General features: G+C 40.6%; 1 pseudogene; it reads left to right on the top strand.

Annotated features, from left to right (window-relative positions):
* Positions 1–3,712: 3,712 nt before the first annotated feature.
* On the top strand, positions 3,713–19,244 carry LOC138643332 (zinc finger MYM-type protein 1-like; annotated as a pseudogene).
* The last annotated feature ends 4,135 nt before the right edge of the window (positions 19,245–23,379 follow it).

Raw genomic sequence — 23,379 nt, 5'->3', positions numbered from 1 at the left:
TTTTTTTGTTAATCTTCGCAAAATGATTCACAGATTGTTTGATTTGCATGGAACCACAGATTTACGAAAATGCAGCTTAAATTTGATTCTCCATGGATCGATCGCTTCATCTTTACTAATTATTAATATCTATTTTAAGAAAGATATCCAGGTTTTACTTGAACTCGTTTACTGAGTTACCCATTAGAACAACTTGTGGCAGAGTTCCATTGTCTGGCTGTTCATACAGTCTAAAATTAATGTTTATGGTGATGATGATAAAACCTTTTTTCCTATAAATAGAAGATGCCCCTTGTTATCCTTTAGGTCTAGAAGTTTAATTACATCAATCCTAAGCCTTCATTTTTCTAATCTGTGTAGCCCCAAATTAAATTGAAACATTAATGACAAATTTGATAATCTATTTTAGTCTTGCAATCCATCAATTCCCTTATTAACTTTGGTTACTTTATTTGCACCCGCTCTAGTTCTGTTTTCCATTCTTGAGTTCACAACTGTTTGAAGATTTCTAATTACAGTTTGACTAGTGCCTTGTATAGAGACAAAACTATGTTCTTGTCATAAGCATTTATTCTATTTCATGATTATTTTTTTTTGCATTTGAAGCAGCTGTCTGGGCCTGGTGACTAAATTTGAGTTTATTTTCATAAATGGTGCATCCCTAAGTCTTTTTTCAGTGGCAATTTTAACTACTGTTTTACTATTTAGAACATAATTAGAGATGAGCAAATGTGCCAAATTCGAAATCGCCAAATCGTGCGGATTTACCTGAGTAACCCATCACATATTTCATTAATTGAGTGATTATTGGGTTCTTCCAAGGGGTAATAACAAAAATGCATCATAACATGATTAATGACTGATGCTGGCAAAATGCATACCTCATCAGTACTTAATGCAAAACCTACAGCAAAGGAAAGTTCTTTTGACATACAAATTAAGACATTTTGTAAAGTAGAACAAAATTAGAAATTAAACTGAATGTTAAAGATTCAAATTCTCTTTGGAGGATTGTAAATGGATTGAATCTAAACGATAACATACCAGTATTTTATTAAATCAGTGTAAAAATCTCGATTACAGGAGAAGGTAGAAAATAAGGATGGCAGGTGTTGACGATGCAAATGAAATTGATGACAGATGGCTGGTAGCACGATCACTCACTGTATGTGTATAATGGATAGAGGTAATAAAACCCCTCTGTGCATTACGGTGTTTCTCTGCACCAAGAACTTTATCAAATGTCTTGGGAAAGAAGCTTGTTGAAATTACATTTTACCATTTATATTTAAGGGACCTTAGATCTCACAGGTCTGCTTTTGTTGTAAACACTTGTTTTAGCATTTTTTCTTTTGGTCTCTGATAAAGGAAGAAACAGTAAAATCTGTTTCAACCACTAACGTAAATCCACCAACACAGCTTACTATGACTATATACACCTGAGAAAAGTTATTATTTTTAATACTGTAATTAAGAATTAGCGAGACTAGCATATCACATTGTTACAAGGGAAAGCGAGATGATAGCTGAAACTGAGATGTCCTCACAGCATTTAGCGATATGAAGAACACAAGGAATCTACAGGGTGGGCAATTTATATGGATACACCTGGTTGGGCCATTTATAAAGTTGCATCCAAAATGGCCAACTTTAAAATGGCCGCCATGTTCACCACCCATATTGAAACGTTTTCCCCCTCCCATATACTAATGTGCCACAAACAAGAAGTTGATATTACCAACCATTCCCATTTTACTTAGGTGTATCCATATACTGTACATGGCCTACCATGGTGTATCCATATAAATGGCCCACCCTGTATTGTTAGTCTCCATTAGATCACAATTTGGAAATAGTACGACAACAAAGACAATATTATCACAAGTAACAGGAAAATGTAAAATGGAATGAGAAATGTTTTTATCCTATAAACAGGTCATCATTAATAAATGCCCAGGCAACCTTTTTAAACATACTGATCACAAATGGTCTGCAGCCTTCCCCAATGAGGTTAACTTGTATACTGTTTTTGGACAGTGATAATGTATGTATTACGAATACTTTCTAGTGACATTGACAGGTAAATGCCCAGAGCCGGCCCGAACGTATAGGCTAACTAGGCGGCCGCCTAGGTCGCCGACACAACGGGGGCACCAGAGAAAAAACAGAAAAAATTATAAAAAATCTTTTCAAAAGGCAAAAAGTTTTAGGGATGGAAAGAAAAGTGTACATAAATTTTTTTACCATAAATTTAAAAGAAAAACCGTTGAGCTTCAATTTCATGCACGGAAAGGAGGCGCTAAACTACGGACGTGAGTCGTTTACATCATCTGCTGACAGGTGTTTCATCCCGCACGTTTATTTTGCTCCTAAGTTTTCAAATGTTGGCAAAGCAAAGCAAACAACCAAAAATGCACACTTAGCACCTACTACACTAAGGGGGCGCCCGAGAGAAAAAAATGCGTATACTTAAAAGGTAGGTGTACCATATGGCCTATTTATACGTAGTTTGGACTTTAGGTACTAGGTACTAGTTGGCGATTATATAGATAGATGTCACCAGCAGTCGATGCGGCTAGTGGGATGAGTCTGTTTTGACGCATTGGCGTAGACTGCCTGGCTGGACTGGACTAAGGCAAGGGAGATAGATAGTATCTACATTTTTTGCATATCGGCGCGCGTGATTATAATATTTTTGAGGTATGTCTCTACTGTTTGCATGCTTTATCATGTGAGCCATTGCTGTTATTTTGTATATTCATTAGATTCATTGTTCCATGAGGTTTCATGAATGCAAATAGAAAATAGGAGGTTTTTAGTAAATTTTTGGCCTAGGTTCTAAAGTGATAGGTGCTGCGAGGTAGGTATATTGTTTTGATTTTCAAAAATATTGGAAACATTGGAAATTATTAAAGAAATTTGTGGTTTTTGTCTTAAAAGTAAAATCGTATTATATAATATTCAGATAACAATTTTAATTGGCGCGTTAACTTTTAGGTAAATGCTGTGTGTTGTAACGAGTCATGGCTGATAAGAAGAAAAAACTTTTGGGGTTTCAGAACTGTAAAAGAAAAGCTGAGGAGGAGAAATCACTTTCAAAAATCAAAGGGTCATTTTTAAAATATCTAAGCAATAGAAATGTAGAAGCGGAATTCCAAACGTTGGAACAACAGGCTTCTGTTGCCTCTGAAATATCGAATGTGGAAATAGAATTTGTTTTTCATGCTGAAAATAGTGAACTACAACCATCAATATCTGGTGGTAGAGCTGAGCAAAGTACCAGTACTGACATGGAGGCTGGTACATCTATAGAAATACTATGCAAAGACTATTCGGACAATCCGTAATCAATGATGACTTACGCCTACATGTAGTAAAACTCGGCCCCACACAAGTTAAAGATTTCGATTTTCCTTTGGACACTAATCGTAGAAAATTTTCTTGTGTTCACTATAAACGTCGTCTTGTCAATGGTGAAAGTCTTGAACGCAATTGGTTAACGTATTCTATTCAGAAAAATTCAGTTTTTTGTTTTTGCTGCACGTTGTTTCCAGACTCATCACTTCAACTAGGAATCATCAAATGCTCAGCCTTAGGTACTGATGGTGTAAATGACTGGAAAAACATATCTGCTATTTTAGCCAGCCACGAAAAAAGCATAGATCACATGATTAGCTTTCAAAAATGGAAGGAACTCAAAAATAGACTTAAGATGAACAAGACCATTGATGAAGAACACTTACGCAAAATTGAAGAGCCAGAAAAATACTGGCATCAAATTTTAGAAAGGTTGATAGCTCTAGTGAGGGTACTAGGTACGCAAAACTTAGCGTTCGGTGGATCAAATGATGCATTGTTTGCATCTAATAACGGGAACTTTTAGAAATTTGTGGAGTATTTGGCTATGTTCGATCCCGTCATGTGTGAGCACATTCGGAAAAACCAGGACAAAGAGATTCATGCACATTATTTGGAAAAAACAATACAGAATGAGATGATTCAATTGCTAAGTAATGGTATTCAGGAAAAGATTCTTGACGATGTCAAAACTGCAAAATACTTTTCTGTAGTGCTGGATTGTACTTCAGACGTGTCTCATGTTGAACAAATGACTATCATTGTTCGGTTTGTTTCCACATCAGAAGACAAAAAGAGCACTTCTTGGGATTCATTCCTGTTTCTGATGCAACTGGAGGTGGTTTGACAGCCGCTGTCTTGAACAAATTTGAAGAACTGTCGCTCTCTGTGGAAAACTTACGAGGGCAAGGCTACGACAATGGGAACAACATGAAGGGAAAAAACATTGGACTACAAAGACGAATTTTGGACATAAACCCACGTGTATTCTTTATGCCTTGCATCTCCCATTCTCTAAACTTAGTCGTCAACAATGCCGCTAAATGTTGTTTTGGAGCGACAACTTTTTTCCTGTTAGTTCAAAATCTCTACGTATTTTTCTCTTCGTCAACTCAGCGTTGGGAAGTACTAGTGCGTCATTTGCCATCTCTGACTCTAAAACCTCTAAGCGAAACAAGGTGGGAAAGTATAATTGCTGCTCTGGCCCCCCTCTGTTACTAATTGAGCGAAGTCCATAATGCCCTAATGGACATAGCAGAAAATATTAGTCTCACAGGAAGCTCTGGAAATGTCTCCCGGCTAGAAGCTCAAGGTCTTGCTAAACAAGTTGGAACCTTTTCTTTTGTTACATCTGTTCTAGTATGGTTCAACATTTTGTACGAAATCAATTTGACAAGTAAGTTACTTCAGTCACAAGAATTCGATTTAGCTGCTGCTTCTCAACACCTTGACAAAACAAAGAAATATCTGCAATCATTAAGAAGCGATGAAGAGTTTGAGAAGCTGTTATTTGATGCGAGGGAAATCGCAGAAAAGCTTGGCATACCAGCTAATTTTGAGTCAAGTTATGCACCAAAACGTTTAAAGAAAAAAAACAGACATTTCTCTTATGAAGGGAAAGATGCGCCCATAATAGATGAGAAACAGAGTTTCAAAATTAACTTTTACATTGCGATCTTAGATACTGCTATAAATTCAGTTGATGAGCGGTTCACTCAGCTGAAAGAAATGGAATTAAAATTTGGATTTTTGTACCACATCCGTTCACTTGAGGGAAAACCAAGCAAATTTGTTTCGGATAAGTGTAAAGCTCTGGAAAAGTCTCTTATACACAATGAAGTAAAAGACATCGATGCCATAGAGCTATGTGGTGAACTGCAGGCAATGTCAAGACGTGTTCCAGAAGATTCATCACCAAAAGACGTTCTTGAACTTTTGCTTAAATCTGACTTGAAAGAAAGTGTCCCCAACCTGGTGGTGGCTCTAAGAATTCTTTTGACTCTGCCTGTGTCCGTGGCCTCAGGAGAGAGAAGCTTCTCAAAACTAAAGCTAATTAAAACATATTTAAGGGCAAATATGACGCAAGAGAGGTTGGTTGGGTTGGCAACAATTTCGATAGAATCTGAACTTGCTAAACAAATTAATCTCGGTGACTTAGTGTCATCCTTTTAAAAAGGCAAGGAAACAAAAATTTTAATTACCTATGGTCATTTTTGTTTTGTGTTATTGATTACTTTGTATATATTTGTCCTATACAACTTCTCAGAAGATTAAAGAGTTAGGAGAAAGTTAATTAATCATTGTTGTTGTGGTTTATTTTGCTCCTAAATTTATATCCCAAGTTTTCATCTACTGCCAAGAATAGTAGGGGCGCAACAAAATAGTTTCGCCCAGGGCGCCGTAATCTCTCGGGCCAACCCTGTAAATGCCACAGCAATGTCACAGAAACTTAATGATCTGTTTGCTTTGCTTGGTCTTGGCCTTCATGACCTCCATGGTGGCTGATGGCGACACAATATACTCTGCAAGGATTCGCAAAACAAAAAAATAGATGTGCACAAAATGCACTATATATCTTTCAAATAATGTAATACACTCCAGTTAATTAAATATGTTATTTATTAAATGTATTAAAACATGTTATATCATGGTAAAATGTATCTGTACCAAGAAAATACAAAACACATAAGCGATTATAGGTGTAAGAGCATAGAAAAATATCTGACCATGTAATGAATATATAAAGGTATGTCAAATATGCTACTATATAATACATGATCTAGGTAACTAGTCTGCCAGTCAAAGTAAATAAATATCCATATACAATAGAATATATATATATATATATATATATATATATATATATATATATATATATAGAGAGAGAGCGCCCGCTAGGGCCGTGGGGTACTCGGGCTGGGTCCAGAGGTACCCCACCTGAAAGAGGAGAAAAAGACGTTAGATTATACTCAACCAGGGAAGGTCCCGCTGCTGGTCCGGTCGGATGGGTGTCTCTGGTCCACTGCGGCGCCTCCTATCTTCTTTCCATGACGTCCTCTTCTGATCTTCAGCCACGGCTGAATGAAGATAGGAGGCGCTGCAGCGGACCAGAGACACCTATCCGACCGGACCAGCAGCGGGACCGCCCCTGGGTGAGTATAATCTAACGTCTTTTTCTCCTCTTTCAGGTAACATCGGGGGCTTATCTACAGCATTCCAGAATGCTGTAGATAAGCCCCTGATGCCGGTGGGCTTACCTCACCCGCGATGTTCGGGGTGACAGGTTCCCTTTAACTTCTAATCTATGGTAAATAGACCTAAATATCTGAACTATAATGCTTATAATAGAAACTCACCTTAAACATGGTATCATTTAACCACATTCTTGCTTTATATCTAACATATTTACTGAAATGTTTTAATGTCCTTTCAACGGAGTGGCAAAATAGAAAATGCTACATAAAGAACTAGGTCTGTATTGTCATTTCAATTGTGTATAACATGTTACATTTTAATTTTCTGTCTCAAAAGCCATATGTCCATTCATGTTTTGTTTATCATGATTTTCTTACCTCAAGTGTACAGTTTTTGGTTTGCTTCTGAGGAATTGTCTGCTGTATAGCCATTATGCAAGATTTATGTTCCAACCTCTGGAGAATTATGGCAGAATTTCCAGAAGACATGCAAAAATATCCTGACTTTATTGACTTTTGTTAGTTTGCATTTTTTAATATATATAATTTGTAAAAGCAGTGGAAAAATGTTTTCTCTTTGAAGAGAAAAAAATGCTCACTAGTACTCTCAAAGAAGCCCTCATGTGAATTTTTTTTTGCAGTAAATTTGTACGTGATACTGTGTGAACAGTTAGACAATTTGCACTTTTGCTGAATAATTTTAATATTCAACTACTAAAGTGTGTACGGTTAATCCAAAAAGTTTAACAAACCTCGTCTGGACCCCGAGAGCATCATAGGCTGTGTTGTGAGGCAAAATTTTAACCCCGCACGTTCCAATTCACCAAACAATTTTGCCCCTATCTACATAATAAGGAAAAAGTGAAAGGAAAAGTGTTGGAGGCAAATTGACAGCCAGGAGGAGATGGCATACAGGTATATACTATATACAGGGGAGATGATATACAGTTATATATTATATACAGGAGGAGATGACATACAGGTATATACTAGATACAGGGGAGATGACACACAGGTATATCTAATATATAAAGCTGAATGTGTGTATGTCCGGGATTGGCATCTGCACCGTCGCAGCTACAGCCACAAAATTTTGCACAGTCACACATCTGGACCCGAGAGCGTCATAGGCTATGTTGTGAGGCGAAATTTTAACCCTGCGCATTCCAATTCACCAAACAATTTTGCCCCTATCTACATAATGGGGAAAAAGTGAAAGGAAAAGGGTTGGAGGCAAATTGACAGCTACCAGATGTGAACAAGGGGGACTTAAAGAGTGAGAGCGATGGTGCCAAAGAGTATATACCGTACAGTTGCTAAGGTGGTTGCCCCGACATGGCATACTCACCACACACGGGGATATGAACACACACACACACACAAAATGCACCACACACTACCACGTGCTTGAACACATATACCACCCTCAGCACACATTTCACCACATATACACCAACCTCGCCACATAAAAGTCGAAACACAAAAGTCGCCGCTCAAAACTCGCCACGCGCAAAACACTCCACGTGCAAAACTAGGCTCACGCAAAACTCGCCACTAGTGTTGAGCATTCCGATACTGAAAGTATCGGGTATCGGCCGATATTTGCTGTATCGGAATTCCGATACCGAGTTCCAATATTTTTGTGATATCGGAAATCGGAATCGGCGTGTGCGGTGCGTATGGTTCCCAGGGTCTGAAGGAGAAGAAACTCTCCTTCAGGCCCTGGGATCCACATTCAAGTAAAAAATAAAGAATAAAAATAAAAAATATGGATATACTCACCCCTCCGACGAACCCTGGCTGTCTCCACTGCAAGCGTCTGCCTCCGTTCCTGAGAATGCAGAGAGTGAAGGACCTTCGATGACGTCGTGGTCACGTGAGCGATCAGGTGACCGGTCACCTGACCGCGACGTCATTGAAGGTCCTTCACTCTCAGCATTCTTATGAACGGAGGCAGACGCTTGCAGTGGTGACAGCCAGGGTTCGTCAGAGGGTGAGTATATCCATATTTTTTATTTTTATTCTTTATTTTTTACATTAATATGGATCCCAGGGCCTGAAGGAGAGTTTTCTCTCCTTCAGACCCTGGGAACCATCCAGGACACATTCCGATATTTGTGTCCCATTGACTTGCATTGGTATCGGGTATCGGTATCGGCGATATCCAATATTTTTTGGATATCGGCCGATACCATCCAATACCGATACTTTCAAATATGGGAAGGTATCGCTCAACACTACTCGCCACACATGCAAAACTCACCTCATGGAAAACTCGCCACACGCGGAAAAATTGCCAAATGCACAAAAGTTGCAACACATGCAAAAGTTGCCTCACACAAAACTTGCACATACTCAAATCGCACCACACATTAAACTCGCCATGCGCACAACTTGCTGCACAAACTTGCTACACTAACCTGTCCCATTCAATTCGACACAAAAAGTTGCTACACGCATGTCGCCACACAAAACTCAACACACACAACTTGACACATGAAACTCGCCCTAAAGCACACAAAAGTCTGGTATTATCCTTCAAAAATAAAAATCTGATTAATAAGCAGACAAACTACAAGAGCAACAACTGTCCCATATAGGAAATACCGCAGCTGTCAGTCACATGACCTGTCTATTATGTGTATGTGTGAGCTAATATATACTGCCAGGGGGGAGGGCTTCCTGTTGGCTGGGGTTTTATCAGGCTGCCAATTTAGCTTACAAATACTGAGGTAAAAATACTGAGCAAATAACGTGTGAATGAGGTCTAATACAGGAGGAGATGACACACAGATATATACTATGTACAGGAGGAGATGACACACAGGTGTATACTATAAACAGGGGAGATGACACACACATATATATTATATACAGGGGAGATGACACAGTTATATACTATATACAGGAGGAGATGACATACAGGTATATACTATATACAGGAGGAGATGCCACACACTTATATACTCAAATAACGTGTGAACGAGGTCTAATACAGGAGGAGATGACACACAGATATATACTATGTACAGGAGGAGATGACACACAGGTATATACTATATACAGGGGAGATGACACACACATATATACTATATACAGGGGAGATGACACAGGTATATACTATATACAGGAGGAGATGACATACAGGTATATACTATATACAGGAGGAGATGACACACACTTATATACTATATACAGGTGAGATGACACACAGGTATATACTATATACAGGAGGAGATGACACACTGGTATATACCATATACAGGAGGAGATGACACACAGGTATCTATATAAGTAATTGCCTAAGGGTTTTTCCGTCTGTCTGTCTGTCTTTCTGTCTGTCCTGGAAATCCTGGCAGCCTCGACCAATCAGAGACGGGCACAGTATCGACGCAGAAATCCCGCGTCTCTGATTGGGCAACGGGCACAGCGACGATGATGCCATAAAGGACGTAGAAATCCCACGTTTCTGATTCAGCAACGGGCACAGTATCGACGTAGATGTCATAATGGTTGCCATGGCGACGATAATGTCATAAAGGGTGCCTCGACCAATCAGCGACGGGCACAGTCTGCCACGAATTCTGGAATCATCATTGTCCATATACTACGGGGACATGCATATTCTAGAATACCCGATGCGTTAGAATCGGGCCACAATCTAGTATACTATATACAGGAGCAGATGACACACAGGTATATACTATATACAGGAGGAGATGACACACGTATATACTATATACAGGAGGAGATGACATACAGGTATATACTATATACAGGAGATGACATACAGGTGTATACTATATATAAGGGAGATGACAAACATGTATATACTGAGGGGAAAATGAGAGGTGTGAGGTGAAAATGAGGGGTGTGAGGTGAAAATGAAAAGGTGTGAGTGCAAAATGAGAGGAGTGAGGGAAAATAGTGGAGTGATCGGAAAATGACAGATGTGAGGTCGAAATGACAAGTGTTAGGGGGAATGAGAGGAGTGAGGGGGAAAATGAGAGGAGAGAGGGGGGAAAATGAGAGGTGTAAGGGAGAAAATGAGAGATGTGAGGGGGAAAATGAGAGGCGTGATGTGAAAAGAAGTGAGATGCGATAACTAACCACAGATATTTACTATGCCCAGGTAATGCCGGGCTCTTCAGCTAGTATTTAATAAAGTTAACCCCTTCCCGACCCATGACGCCACGTAGGCGTCATGAAAGTCGGTGCCATTCCGACCCATGACGCCTATGCGGCGTCATGGAAAGATCGCGTCCCTGCAGATCGGGTGAAAGGGTTAACTCCCATTTCACCCGATCTGCAGGGACAGGGGGAGTGGTAGTTTAGCCCAGGGGGGGTGGCTTCACCCCCTCGTGGCTACGATCGCTCTGATTGGCTGTTGAAAGTGAAACTGCCAATCAGAGCGATTTGTAATATTTCACCTATTATAACGGGTGAAATATTACAATCCAGCCATGGCCGATGCTGAAATATCATCGGCCATGGCTGGAAATACTAGTGTGCCCCCACCCCACCGATCGCCCCCCCAGCCCTCCGATCTGGCCGGTACACTGCTCCGGCTCCCCTCCGTCCAGTGCTCCGCTCCCCCCCGTGCTCTTGTCCGCTCCCCCCGTGCTCCAATCACCCCCCCGTGCTCCAATCACCCCCCCTGCACTCCGATCCACCCCCCCGGTGCTCCGTTCCACCCCCCCGTGCTCCATTCCAGCCCCCCGTGCTCCGTTCCACGCCCCCCGTGCTCCGTTCCACCCCTCCCGCACTCCGATTCCCCCCCCCGTGCTCTGATCCCCCCCCGTGGTCCCCCCCACCCCATCATACTTACCGATCCAGCCGGGGTCCCGTCCGTCTTCTCCCTGGGCGCCGCCATCTTCCAAAATGGCGGGCGCATACGCAGTGCGCCCGCCGAATCTGCCGGCCGGCAGATTCGTTCCAAAGTGCATTTTGATCACTGAGATAGATTATATCTCAGTGATCAAAATAAAAAAAATAATAAATGACCCCCCCCTTTGTCACCCCCATAGGTAGGGACAATAAAAAAATAAAGAAATTTTTTTTTTCCACTAATGTTAGAATATCGTTAGGGGTAGGGTTAGGGGTAGGGTTAGGGGTAGGGTTAGGGGTAGGGGTAGGGTTAGGGGTAGGGTTAGGGGTAGGGTTAGGGTTAGGGCTAGGGGTAGGGTTAGGGTTAGGGTTTCGGTATGTGCACACGTATTCTGGTCCTCTACGGATTTTTCCGCTGCGGATTTGATAAATCCGCAGTGCTAAACCACTGCGGATTTATGGCGGATTTACCGCGGTTTTTCTGCGCATTTCACTGCGGTTTTACAACTGCGATTTTCTATTTGAGCAGTTGTAAAACCGCTGCGGAATCCGCACAAAGAAGTGACATGCTGCGGAATGTAAACCGCTGCGTTTCCGTGCAGTTTTTCCGCAGCATGGGCACAGCGATTTTTGTTTCCCGTAGGTTTACATTGAACTGTAAACTCATGGGAAACTGCTGCGGATCCGCAGCGTTTTCCGCAGCGTGTGCACATACCTTTAGAATTAGGCTATGTGCACACGGTGCGGATTTGGCTGCGGATCCGCAGCAGTGTTCAATCAGGTTTACAGTACCATGTAAACATATGAAAAACCAAATCCGCTGTGCCCATGGTGCGGAAAATACCGCGCGGAAACGCTGCGTTGTATTTTCCGCAGCATGTCAATTCTTTGTGCGGATTCCGCAGCGTTTTACACCTGTTCCTCAATAGGAATCCGCAGGTGAAATCCGCACAAAAAACACTGGAAATCCGCGGAAAATCCGCAGGTAAAACGCAGTGCCTTTTACCCGCGGATTTTTCAAAAATGGTGCGAAAATATCTCACACGAATCCGCAACGTGGGCACATAGCCTTAGGGTTAGGGTTGGAATTAGGGTTGTGGTTATGGTTAGGGGTGTGTTGGGGTTAGGGTTGTGGTTAGGGGTGTGTTGCGGTTAGGGTTGTGTTTAGGGTTATGGCTACAGTTGGGATTAGGGTTAGGGGTGTGTTGGGGTTAGTGTTGGAGGTAGAATTGAGGGGTTACCACTGTTTAGGCACATCAGGGGTCTCCAAACGCAACATGGCGCCACCATTGATTCCAGCCAATCTCGTATTCAAAAAGTCAAATGGTGCTCCCTCACTTCCGAGCCCTGACGTGTGCCCAAACAGTGGTTTACCCCCACATATGGGGTACCAGCATACTCAGGACAAACTGCGCAACAATTACTGGGGTCCAATTTCTCCTGTTACCCTTGTGAATAAAAAAAAATGCTTGCTAAAACATAATTTTTGAGGAAAGAAAAATGATTTTTTATTTTCACGGCTCTGCGTTGTAAACGTCTGTGAAGCACTTGGGGGTTCAAAGTGCTCACCACATATCTAGATAAGTTCCTTGGGGGGTCTAATTTCTAAAATGGGGTCACTTGTGGGGGTTTCTACTGTTTAGGCACACCAGGGGCTCTGCAAACGCAACGTGACACCCGCAGACCATTCCATCAAAGTCTGCATTTCAAAAGTCACTACTTCCCTTCTGAGCCCCGACGTGTGCCCAAACAGTGGTTTACCCCCACTCATGGGGTATCAGCGTACTCAGGAGAAACTGGACAACAACTTTTGGGGTCCAATTTCTCCTGTAACCCTTGGGAAAATAAAAAATTCTGGGCTAAATAATTATTTTTGAGGAAAGAAAACGTATTTATTATTTTCACGGCTCTGCATTATAAACTTCTATGAAGCACTTGGGGGTTCAAAGTGCTCACCACACATCTAGATAAGTTCCTTTCGGGGTCTAGTTTCCAAAATGGGGTCACTTGTGGGGGGTTTCTACTGTTTAGGCACATCAGGGGCTCTGCAAACGCAACGTGACGCCCGCAGAGCATTCCATCAAAGTCTGCATTTCAAAACGTCACTACTTCAATTCCAAGCCCCGGCATGTGCCCAAACAGTAGTTTACCCCCACATATGGGGTATCACCGTACTCAGGAGAAACTGGACAACAAATATTGGGGTCAAATTTCTCCTGTTACCCTTGGGAAAATTAAAAAATTCTGGGCTAAATAATTATTTTTGAGGAAAGAAAACGTATTTATTATTTTCACGGCTCTGCATTATAAACTTCTATGAAGCGCTTGGGGGTTCAAAGTGCTCACCACACATCTAGATAAGTTCCTTTCGGGGTCTAGTTTCCAAAATGCGGTCATTTGTGGGGGGTTTCTACTGTTAAGCCACATCAGGGGCTCTGCAAACGCAACGTGACGCCCACAGAGCATTCCATCAAAGTCTGCATTTCAAAACGTCACTACTTCACTTCCGAGCCTCGGCATGTGCCCAAACAGTGGTTTACCCCCACATATGGGGTATCAGCGTACTCAGGAGAAACTGGACAACAACTTTTGGGGTCCAATTTCTTCTGTAACCCTTGGGAAAATAAAAAATTCTGGGCTAAATAATTATTTTTGAGGAAAGAAAACGTATTTATTATTTTCACGGCTCTGCATTATAAACTTCTATGAAGCGCTTGGGGGTTCAAAGTGCTCACCACACATCTAGATAAGTTCCTTTCGGGGTCTAGTTTCCAAAATGCGGTCACTTGTGGGGGGTTTCTACTGTTAAGCCACATCAGGGGCTCTGCAAACGCAACGTGACGCCCACAGAGCATTCCATCAAAGTCTGCATTTCAAAACGTCACTACTTCACTTCCGAGCCTCGGCATGTGCCCAAACAGTGGTTTACCCCCACATATGGGGTATCATCGTACTCAGGAGAAACTGGACAACAACTTTTGGGGTCAAATTTCTCCTGTTACACTTGGGAAAATAAAAAATTGCAGGCTAAAAGATCATTTTTGAGAAAATAATTTTTTTTTTTTCCATGGCTCTGCGTTATAAACTTCTGTGAAGCACTTGGGGGTTCAAAGTCCTCACCACACATCTAGATTAGTTCCTTTGGGGGTCTAGTTTCCAAAATGGTGTCATTTCTGGGGGATCTCCAATGTTTAGGCACACAGGGGCTCTCCAAACGTGACATGGTGTCCGCTAATGATTGGAGCTAATTTTCCATTTAAAAAGCCAAATGGCGTGCCATCCCTTCCGAGCCCTGCCGTGCGCCCAAACAGTGGTTTACCCCCACATATTGGGTATCTGCGTACTCAGGACAAACAGGTCAACAATATTTGGGGTCCAATTTCTCCTATTATCCTTGGCAAAATAGGAAATTCCAGGCCTAAAAAATCATTTTTGAGGAAAGAAAAATTATTTTTTATTTTCATGGCTCTGCGTTATAAACTTCTGTGAAGCACCTGGGGGTTTAAAGTGCTCAATATGCATCTAGATAAGTTCCTTGGGGGGTCTAGTTTCCAAAATGGGGTCACTTGTGGGGGAGCTCCAATGTTTAGGCACACAGGGGCTCTCCAAACGCGACATGGTGTCCGCTAACAATTGGAGCTAATTTTCCATTCAAAAAGTCAAATGGCGCACCTTCCCTTCTGAGCCCTGCCGAGTGCCCAAACAGTGGTTTACCCCCACATATGAGGTAACGACGTACTCGGGAGAAATTGCCCAACAAATTTTATGATCTATTTTACCCTACTGCCCATGTGAAAATGAAAAAATTGAGGCGAAAAGAATTTTTTTGTGAAAAAAAAGTACTTTTTCATTTTTACAGATCAATTTGTGAAGCACCTGAGGGTTTAAAGTGCTCACTAGGCATCTAAATAAGTTCCTTGGGGGGTCTAGTTTCCAAAATGGGGTCACTTGTGGGGGAGCGCCAATGTTTAGGCACACAGGAGCTCTCCAAACGCGACATGGTGTCCGCTAACGATGGAAATAATTTTTCATTCAAAAAGTCAAATGGCGCTCCTTCCCTTCCGAGCCTTACCATGTGCCCAAACAGTGGTTTACCCCCACATGTGAGGTATTGGTGTACTCAGGCGAAATTGCCCAACACATTTTAGGATCCATTTTATCCTGTTGCCCATGTGAAAATGAAAAAATTGAGGCTAAAAGAATTTTTTTGTGAAAAAAAAGTACTTTTTCATTTTTACGGATTAATTTGTGAAGCACCTGGGGGTTCAAAGTGCTCACTATGCATCTAGATAAGTTCCTTGGGGTGTCTAGTTTCCAAAATGGGGTCACTTGTGGGGGAGCTCCAATTTTTAGGCACACGGGGGCTCTCCAAACGTGACATGGTGTCCGCTAAAGAGTGGAGCCAATTTTTGATTCAAAAAGTCAAATGGCGCTCCTTCCATTCCAAGCCCTGCCGTGCGCCCAAACAGTGGTTTACCCCCACATATGAGGTATCAGCGTACTCAGGACAAATTGGACAACAACTTTCGTGGTTCAGTTTCTCCTTTTACCATTGGGAAAATAAAAAAATTGTTGCTAAAAGATAATTTTTGTGACTAAAAAGTTAAATGTTCATTTTTTCCTTCCATGTTGCTTCTGCTGCTGTGAAGCACCTGAAGGGTTAATAAACTTCTTGAATGTGGTTTTGAGTACCTTGAGGGGTGCAGTTTTTAGAATGGTGTCACTTTTGGGTATTTTCAGCCATATAGACCCCTCAAACTGACTTCAAATGTGAGGTGGTCCCTAAAAAAAATGGTTTTGTAAATTTCGTTGTAAAAATGACAAATCGCTGGTCAAATTTTAACCCTTATAACTTCCTAACAAAAAAAAATTTTGTTTCCAAAATTGTGCTGATGTAAAGTAAACATGTGGGAAATGTTATTTATTAACTATTTTGTGTCACATATCTCTCTGGTTTAACAGAATAAAAATTCAAAATGTGAAAATTGTGAAATTTTCAAAATTTTCGCCAAATTTCCGTTTTTATCACAAATAAACGCAGAATTTATTGACCTAAATTTACCACTAACATGAAGCCCAATATGTCACGAAAAAACAATCTCAGAACCGCTAGGATCCGTTGAAGCGTTCCTGAGTTATTACCTCATAAAGGGACACTGGTCAGAATTGCAAAAAACGGCAAGGTCTTTAAGGTCAAAATAGGCTGGGTCATGAAGGGGTTAAAGTGAGGTTTTGTCTTCCTTAGGAGAATATCGATGTGTATATTTATTGGACAGCTATAGTTAGCAGAATTATACAGTGTGTTTCCCAGACACTGGTCAGAAAGTATTTAGGTCAGGTGAGGAAGGGGTCATGTCATTACTACTTAATCTTTTTGGGCTTTAAGACTTGGACAAGCAGTTAAGTTCTTTGATACATGTTATGGAGCATTGTTCTGCATTCCCTCATTGGAATCTAGAAAGAAGCATACATTTCCTTGCAGCACTATTTGAAGAAAGTGCCTTCTAAAAACTGTCAGTAGGTTTGGAGGTTGATGTTGAGTCCATCTTAAACCCACTCAAAAAGGTCCAACTAGCTTATCTTTAATAATACCAGTCTACAGAAGTACGCTTTCTTCTACCTTGCTTGTGTTTGAGTAAATTTGAAGGTCTGTGCCCAATAATGATCCAGCCATGGGCCCATCCATTTGATTCATGAAGAGTCACTCATTTCAACAGTCCATAAAACATTTGAAAAATCTGTTTTCAGATAATTCTTGGCCTAGTCTTGACATTTCCACTTATGTGTCTGGTTCAGTGGTGGTTGGGTTTCAGCCTTCCTTACCTTGATCATATCTCTGAGCACTGAATATCTTGTGCTTCTGAGCACTTGAGGGAGGTTACAGTTCTGGAATTTGACATCACTGGATGATAATAGATTCCTGGTCACTTCACATTTGATTCCTCACAAATTTTTTGCAGTTAACCCTTTTACAACCTATGACGTATAGGTACATTATAATTCGTATCCCCACACTCCATGCAGGCGGAAATATGTCACAAGCCCTGCCTATCGGTGTCCGTGTCACATTACCGCAGGTCGTCGAAGGGTTGGCATGACAACAAGAGGTCTGCCAGAGACCCCTGTGATTGTCATTGCTGGAATGCTCATAGCAAATAACCATTTTTGCTAGATAAAGTAGGGCTGAACCCTGCTGTGTGAAGCACAGACGATCGGATGAGGCCATTGAAAATTAAAAAAAACTAATTTTGTAAAATATTAAAAAAATTAAAAACATATAAAAGTTAAAATCACCCCCATTCGCCCCATTAAAAATAGAACAATAATATAATAATAATAATATTTAAAATAATAATAATAATAATAAAAATAAAAATGCACAAGCGTTCCTCCTGAGCAGTTGTCTTGCCGGACTTGGGCTTGTCAAACACATCTCCAGTCTCTTCAAATCTTTTTTTTAATTCTTTGTACTTCTTTGGACGCTGAGACACTTTAAAGGTGCCAGCCACATCTGCAGTGGATCTGGTCTTGAGCCTCTTGATTATCCAGGTTTTGGTCGCAGGTTGGATTTTTGGCATGTTGTCAGAGCTCAAGTTGCAGTTCAAGTGAAGGTCTGGGGTGCTGGGTTTCTTTTCATATACACACACTAATTAACTGATCATTTACTGAGCACAGGTGAGGATGTAAACTAGGATTGGGTGTATTATATGACCAGGCAACAATCTTTTGTCTTGCCAAAATCTGACCATTCTGTGTCCATTAACTGATCAATATTTCTGTATTGATGCCAATTTTTTTTCTTAACCTAAACCACATTTCGGAGATTTTCAGCTTTCAAAAGAATAATTTATACAACCAATGGATTAATTTAATGTCAGGTTATAAGCTTTTATTTACATAACATGGATAAGCGACATAACTTCTGTCAGGGAGTGTAGTGACTATACTGTGTAATTGGCTGTAGGGGGACATTATAGTGTATTTTATGCTTTGGGGGATGTTACACTGTATAGGGGGCTGTGGAAGACATTATATTGTAAGGGTGGAGGATACTATATTATATGGGGGAGCTATGGGGTAATTATAGTATATAGGGGTTGTGGAGTAATTACTATATAGGGGAAGTGGTTGATACTGTAAAAAGCACTCTGCTGACCATACTCTATATGGGTTGTAGGGGACATTATAGTGTATAGGATGCTGTAGGGAACATTATACTGTATAGTGACTGTGGAGGGTATTATACCATATAGGAGCAGTGGGTAAAATTATACTGTATGTCAGGCTTTGGGGGGCATCATACTGTGTAGATGACTTTGGTAGCTTTACTGCATGGGGAGCTGTGATGGACATTATACAGTGTATGAGTTTCTGAGATGGGGATCATATTCTGTAGATGCATATGGTGGACATCATACTGTATATGGGGCAAATGACGATAGTCTTTGGGTGGCTGAGGTGACATTCATATTGTGTGAGTAAAGGGCATGAATTGAGGAGGGCAGCATGGTGGGTTGTTTGATTGCATAGTGTGAAGAGGTGAAAATTGTGAATATTGTGAGGGGGCAAAGTGAAATGGGGGCACAGTTCTTCAGATTCTGTCACTTTTGAGGCAGATACACAGAGTTCATACTGTGTACAAAAATAAGTCCTATTAAGCCCTTGAGGTCTATCAGTTCTGGTGCAACAAACACGGAGGTGGAGGTGGCTTGTATGCTTCATAGCTATAGGATCACAGATGTTCATGCAAGTATTATGAGATGCATGTTACACAAGTCTGGAATGGTGTCTCGAAAAGATGAGAAGAAGCCTCAAATTCAATATCATCATAATAAGAAGTTTGGAAAAAATTATGAAAAAGTATGAGTCTGGAAAAATGTATGAAAAGTGGACATAAGAAGATTGGAAGCGGGTGATTTGGAGCAATGGGACGAAAGACAATACACTAGGCTTTGATGGGTGCAAATGGATCTGGAAGAAACAAGGGAAACAGGGGCTAATGGATTGTAAAATTGAAGGCACTGTCAAGTTCAGTGGAGGAAACCTGAAATATGGGTTTTTTTCACAGCCAAAGGTGTTGGATACTCGACCAGGATCAATGGTGGTCTCAATGTTGAGCTATATTTGAGTATTCTATAGCACGGATTACTTTGTACACTCAGGTACTATGGGTATGAAAAGGATGACTTAGCGTTCATACAAAGCATACATCACAATTAGTGAAGAAATGGATCAATGGCAATGAAGTAGAGGTGCTGGAATGGCCCCCACAGTCCCTTAACCTCAACCCAATCAATCACTTGTCTGGAGAGTTGAAGAGAAAGCTGTATACATAACCAAGTGAGTCGACTAGTTTGCGCCAACTTTTGGAATGTGTAGAAGATACCTGGTTTCAGATTTCGGTCGAGACATGTTTGAATTTGATCAACAGCATGCTGAGAAGGATTCAGGCAATGCTAAAAGCTGAAGGTGAATTTACAGACTACTGACAAAATAATAAAAAACAAAATATGATTTTTAGGAGAAAAACCATAACAATGCAGTGACATGACAAAACTCTGCATAACTAATCATATGTTAAATAGTTGCAATTCAAATTTATTTATGAGCTAGACAAGATAACTGTCTCTAAAATGATGGTAGTCTCATGCTCAAAGCAGTAGTGGATGGTGAGATATGGAGCCTGAAGGTCAAAAGTTCAAAACATTGTTACCCTTTTCGCTCATCACTGTCTATATAAATATACATACACTAGATGGTGGCCCAATTCTAATGCATCGGGTATTCTCGAATATGTATAACAGAACTTGTTCAGTAAACATAAACATAGCATATAACAGCACACGTAGCATATAGCACAGCCACGTAGCATATAACACAGCCCACATAGCATATAGCACAGCCACGTAGTATATACACAGCCACACAGCATATAGCACAGCCCACATAGCATATAGCACAGCCACATAGTGTATAACACAGCCACGTAGTATATAGCACAGCCACGTAGCATATAACACAGCCCACATAGCATATAGCAGAGCCACGTAGTATATAACACAACCACGTAGTATATAGCACAGCCACTAGCATGCCATATAACACAACCACAAAGCATATAGCACTGCCACATAGCATATAACACCCCAAGTAGTATATAGCACAGCCACATAGTATATAACACAGCCACATAGTATATAGCACAGCCACGTAGTATATAGCACAGCCACGTAGCATATAGCACAGCCACATAGTATATTACACAGCCCACGTAGCATATATCAGCCCACGTAGTGTTTAGCACAGCCACATAGCATATAGCACAGTGACATAGCATATAGCACAGCCACATAGCATATAACAACCCATGTAGTATATAGCACAGCCATGTAGCATATAACGCAGCCCACGTAGCATATAGCATAGCCACGTAGCATATAGCACAGCCATGTAGTATCTAACAGTAGTATATAGCAGCCACGCAGTATATAGCACAGTCCACGTAGTATATAGCACAATCCGCATAGTATATAGTACAGCCCATGTAGTATATAGTACAGCCCACGTAATTTATAACACAGCCCACGTAGTATATAGCAGCCACATAGTATATAACACAGCCCACATAGTAAATAGCACAGTCCACATAGTATATAGCACAATCCACATAGTATATAGTACAGTTCACATAGTATGTAACATAGCCCACATAGTATATAGCACAATCCACAAAGTATATAGCACAATCCACGTAGTATATAGCACAGTGCACATAGTATAAAGCACAGCCACGTAGTATATAGCACAGGCACCGCCCACGTAGTGTATAACACAGCCACATAGTATATAGCAGCCACGTAGTATATAGCACAGCCATGGAGTATATAACACAGCTCATGTAGTGTATAGCAGTGTGGGCACCATATCCCTGTTAAAAAATAAAATAAAAAATATATACTCACCTTCTGGCGGCCCCCGGATCCAGCCCAGGAGTTAGCGATGCTCTCGCCAGGTCCATTCCCAGTGATGCTTTGCGGCAATAACCCGTGATGATGTAGCGGTCTCGTGTGATCCTACATCATCTGGGGTCATTTCGCAAAGCATTACTGGGAATGGAGCTGCCTAGAGCATCACGAGGATGGGGAAGACTTCGGGGGCCGCCGGAAGGTGAGAATAGCACAATTTTTTATTTTTTATATTATTTTTAACATTATATCTTTTTAATATTGATGCTGCATAAACCAGGCACAACCAATCAGCGACGTGGGATTTCCGTTACAGTCTCTTTGTCTGTTTGACTGTAATGGAAATCCTTCATCGCTGATTGGTCGCGCCAGCCTGTCGCTGATTGGTCGCAGGCAGCTGGCGCGACCAATCAGCCACGTGAAATTTCCGTTACATACAGACGGAAATGGACTTTAGAAGATCATATAAATAGATATACATATATAGCTTCCAGGTGTTGTGATTTTTGGAATGCAAAAAAAATCAAATTAGAATAACCATCAGCAAAAAGTTAATGTGAATGTGGCCAAAAAGCAATTGATGGTTAGCTTCCGTTGTAAACTTTATTTCTGTAGAAAATAAGCATAAAGTTGTCAGAATAAACAGTTTAACTACACAGATATTTTCTGCTTTCCTGCAAATGAAAAACTACAAGCCTGTCAGAATCTGGCATTTGTATTTTGAAAAATCTGTGTTTACTGCGAGCTTGTAATAAACATGAACTAATTTAATTAATTCAGTCCTTCGTTGTCAACTGAGATTTACTGTAAACCTGGGATCAGTTAAGTATTCTTTTCAGTGTATTTAACTTTTCAGCGATTCTTTTATCACGTCAAGGAGAAGTCTCCTGAGGCCTGAAAGCAGCTGCCCTTGCTTGATGCCTGCCTTCTAGTCAGCACAAGGGATATATAAAAGACCTCGGGACATCACAGCATTATGGAATAGCAATCTGCAGCATGTGTTGTTTTCTGACTGCAAATTTCTGCATTTTATTACTAAAAGTAAAGCACCAAGATTCTTAAAGCAACAATGAAGTTACATGTCTCCAGAGTCTTCATCAATGCCTTACATCATTATTTTCATCAATATGCCATGCTGTGAGTGCAGAATATAAAGTATATAAAATAATTGTGTGTGCTGGTATGTACGGTCCATACTATTCTCTTTAAAGGGGCATTAAATGTTTTGTGAAAAAAAGGTGTTCATTATTTGATATAGAACAATCATTACTTTTTGTACAGTTTTATCATGGTTTCCATGTTCTCTGCTTGCAGTCATTTAATGGAAACGTTCACCTTTTGCTATCATTATTTGATAATCACATGGGTGCTTATGAGACTTCCTTCATCAGGCATTCAGATAGTCTGTTAAACCATGCCTGATGAAGAAATCTAATTTCAAAATCTTGATATTTGCCATCATGTTTTCAGCTAGCCATAAATAGGTTTCTGCACCCGAGGACTCTCAATTTTGATGTTTTCTAGAAAACATGGATTCAATCAATAATTCATTGTATAAATAAAAAGTAGAAAATAGAACATATATCACTGTAAAACAAAGAAAATTACATATAGCATTTAATTAAGACAGATGGAATGAGATTAAAGACTTTCCTTCCTTGTGATAGAAGTAGCTTATGTCCTGTCAAGATCTCTAAAATAAATCTTTTTGAGAACATCCATTGCACTCTATGGTTACAATCAGGGGATCTAATTAATAAAGCGAAGGCTTGCTTCACATCACAGTTTTGCACTACATCAGATGTAGGTTAAAACTATAAGACAAAAAGAAAATGAATGAAGAATAGTGTGACTGAACGGTACCATTTCATCGGAAGTCGGAAGAAGTTTACTGTTGCAATGTGTTTTTGGGTATGTAATTTCTTTTTCAGATAGAACAAAAGCATTTGCATGACACATACAGGTGCATCTCACAAAATTATAATATCATCAAAAAATTAATTTACTTCAGTTCTTCAATACAAAAAGTGAAACTC

This window comes from Ranitomeya imitator, chromosome 6 (genome assembly GCF_032444005.1).
Source record: "Ranitomeya imitator isolate aRanImi1 chromosome 6, aRanImi1.pri, whole genome shotgun sequence".
NCBI classification, from domain to species: Eukaryota; Metazoa; Chordata; class Amphibia; order Anura; family Dendrobatidae; genus Ranitomeya; species Ranitomeya imitator.
The sequence above is the reverse complement of the archived record's forward strand: the minus strand, read 5'-3'. Positions and strand labels throughout refer to the sequence as shown.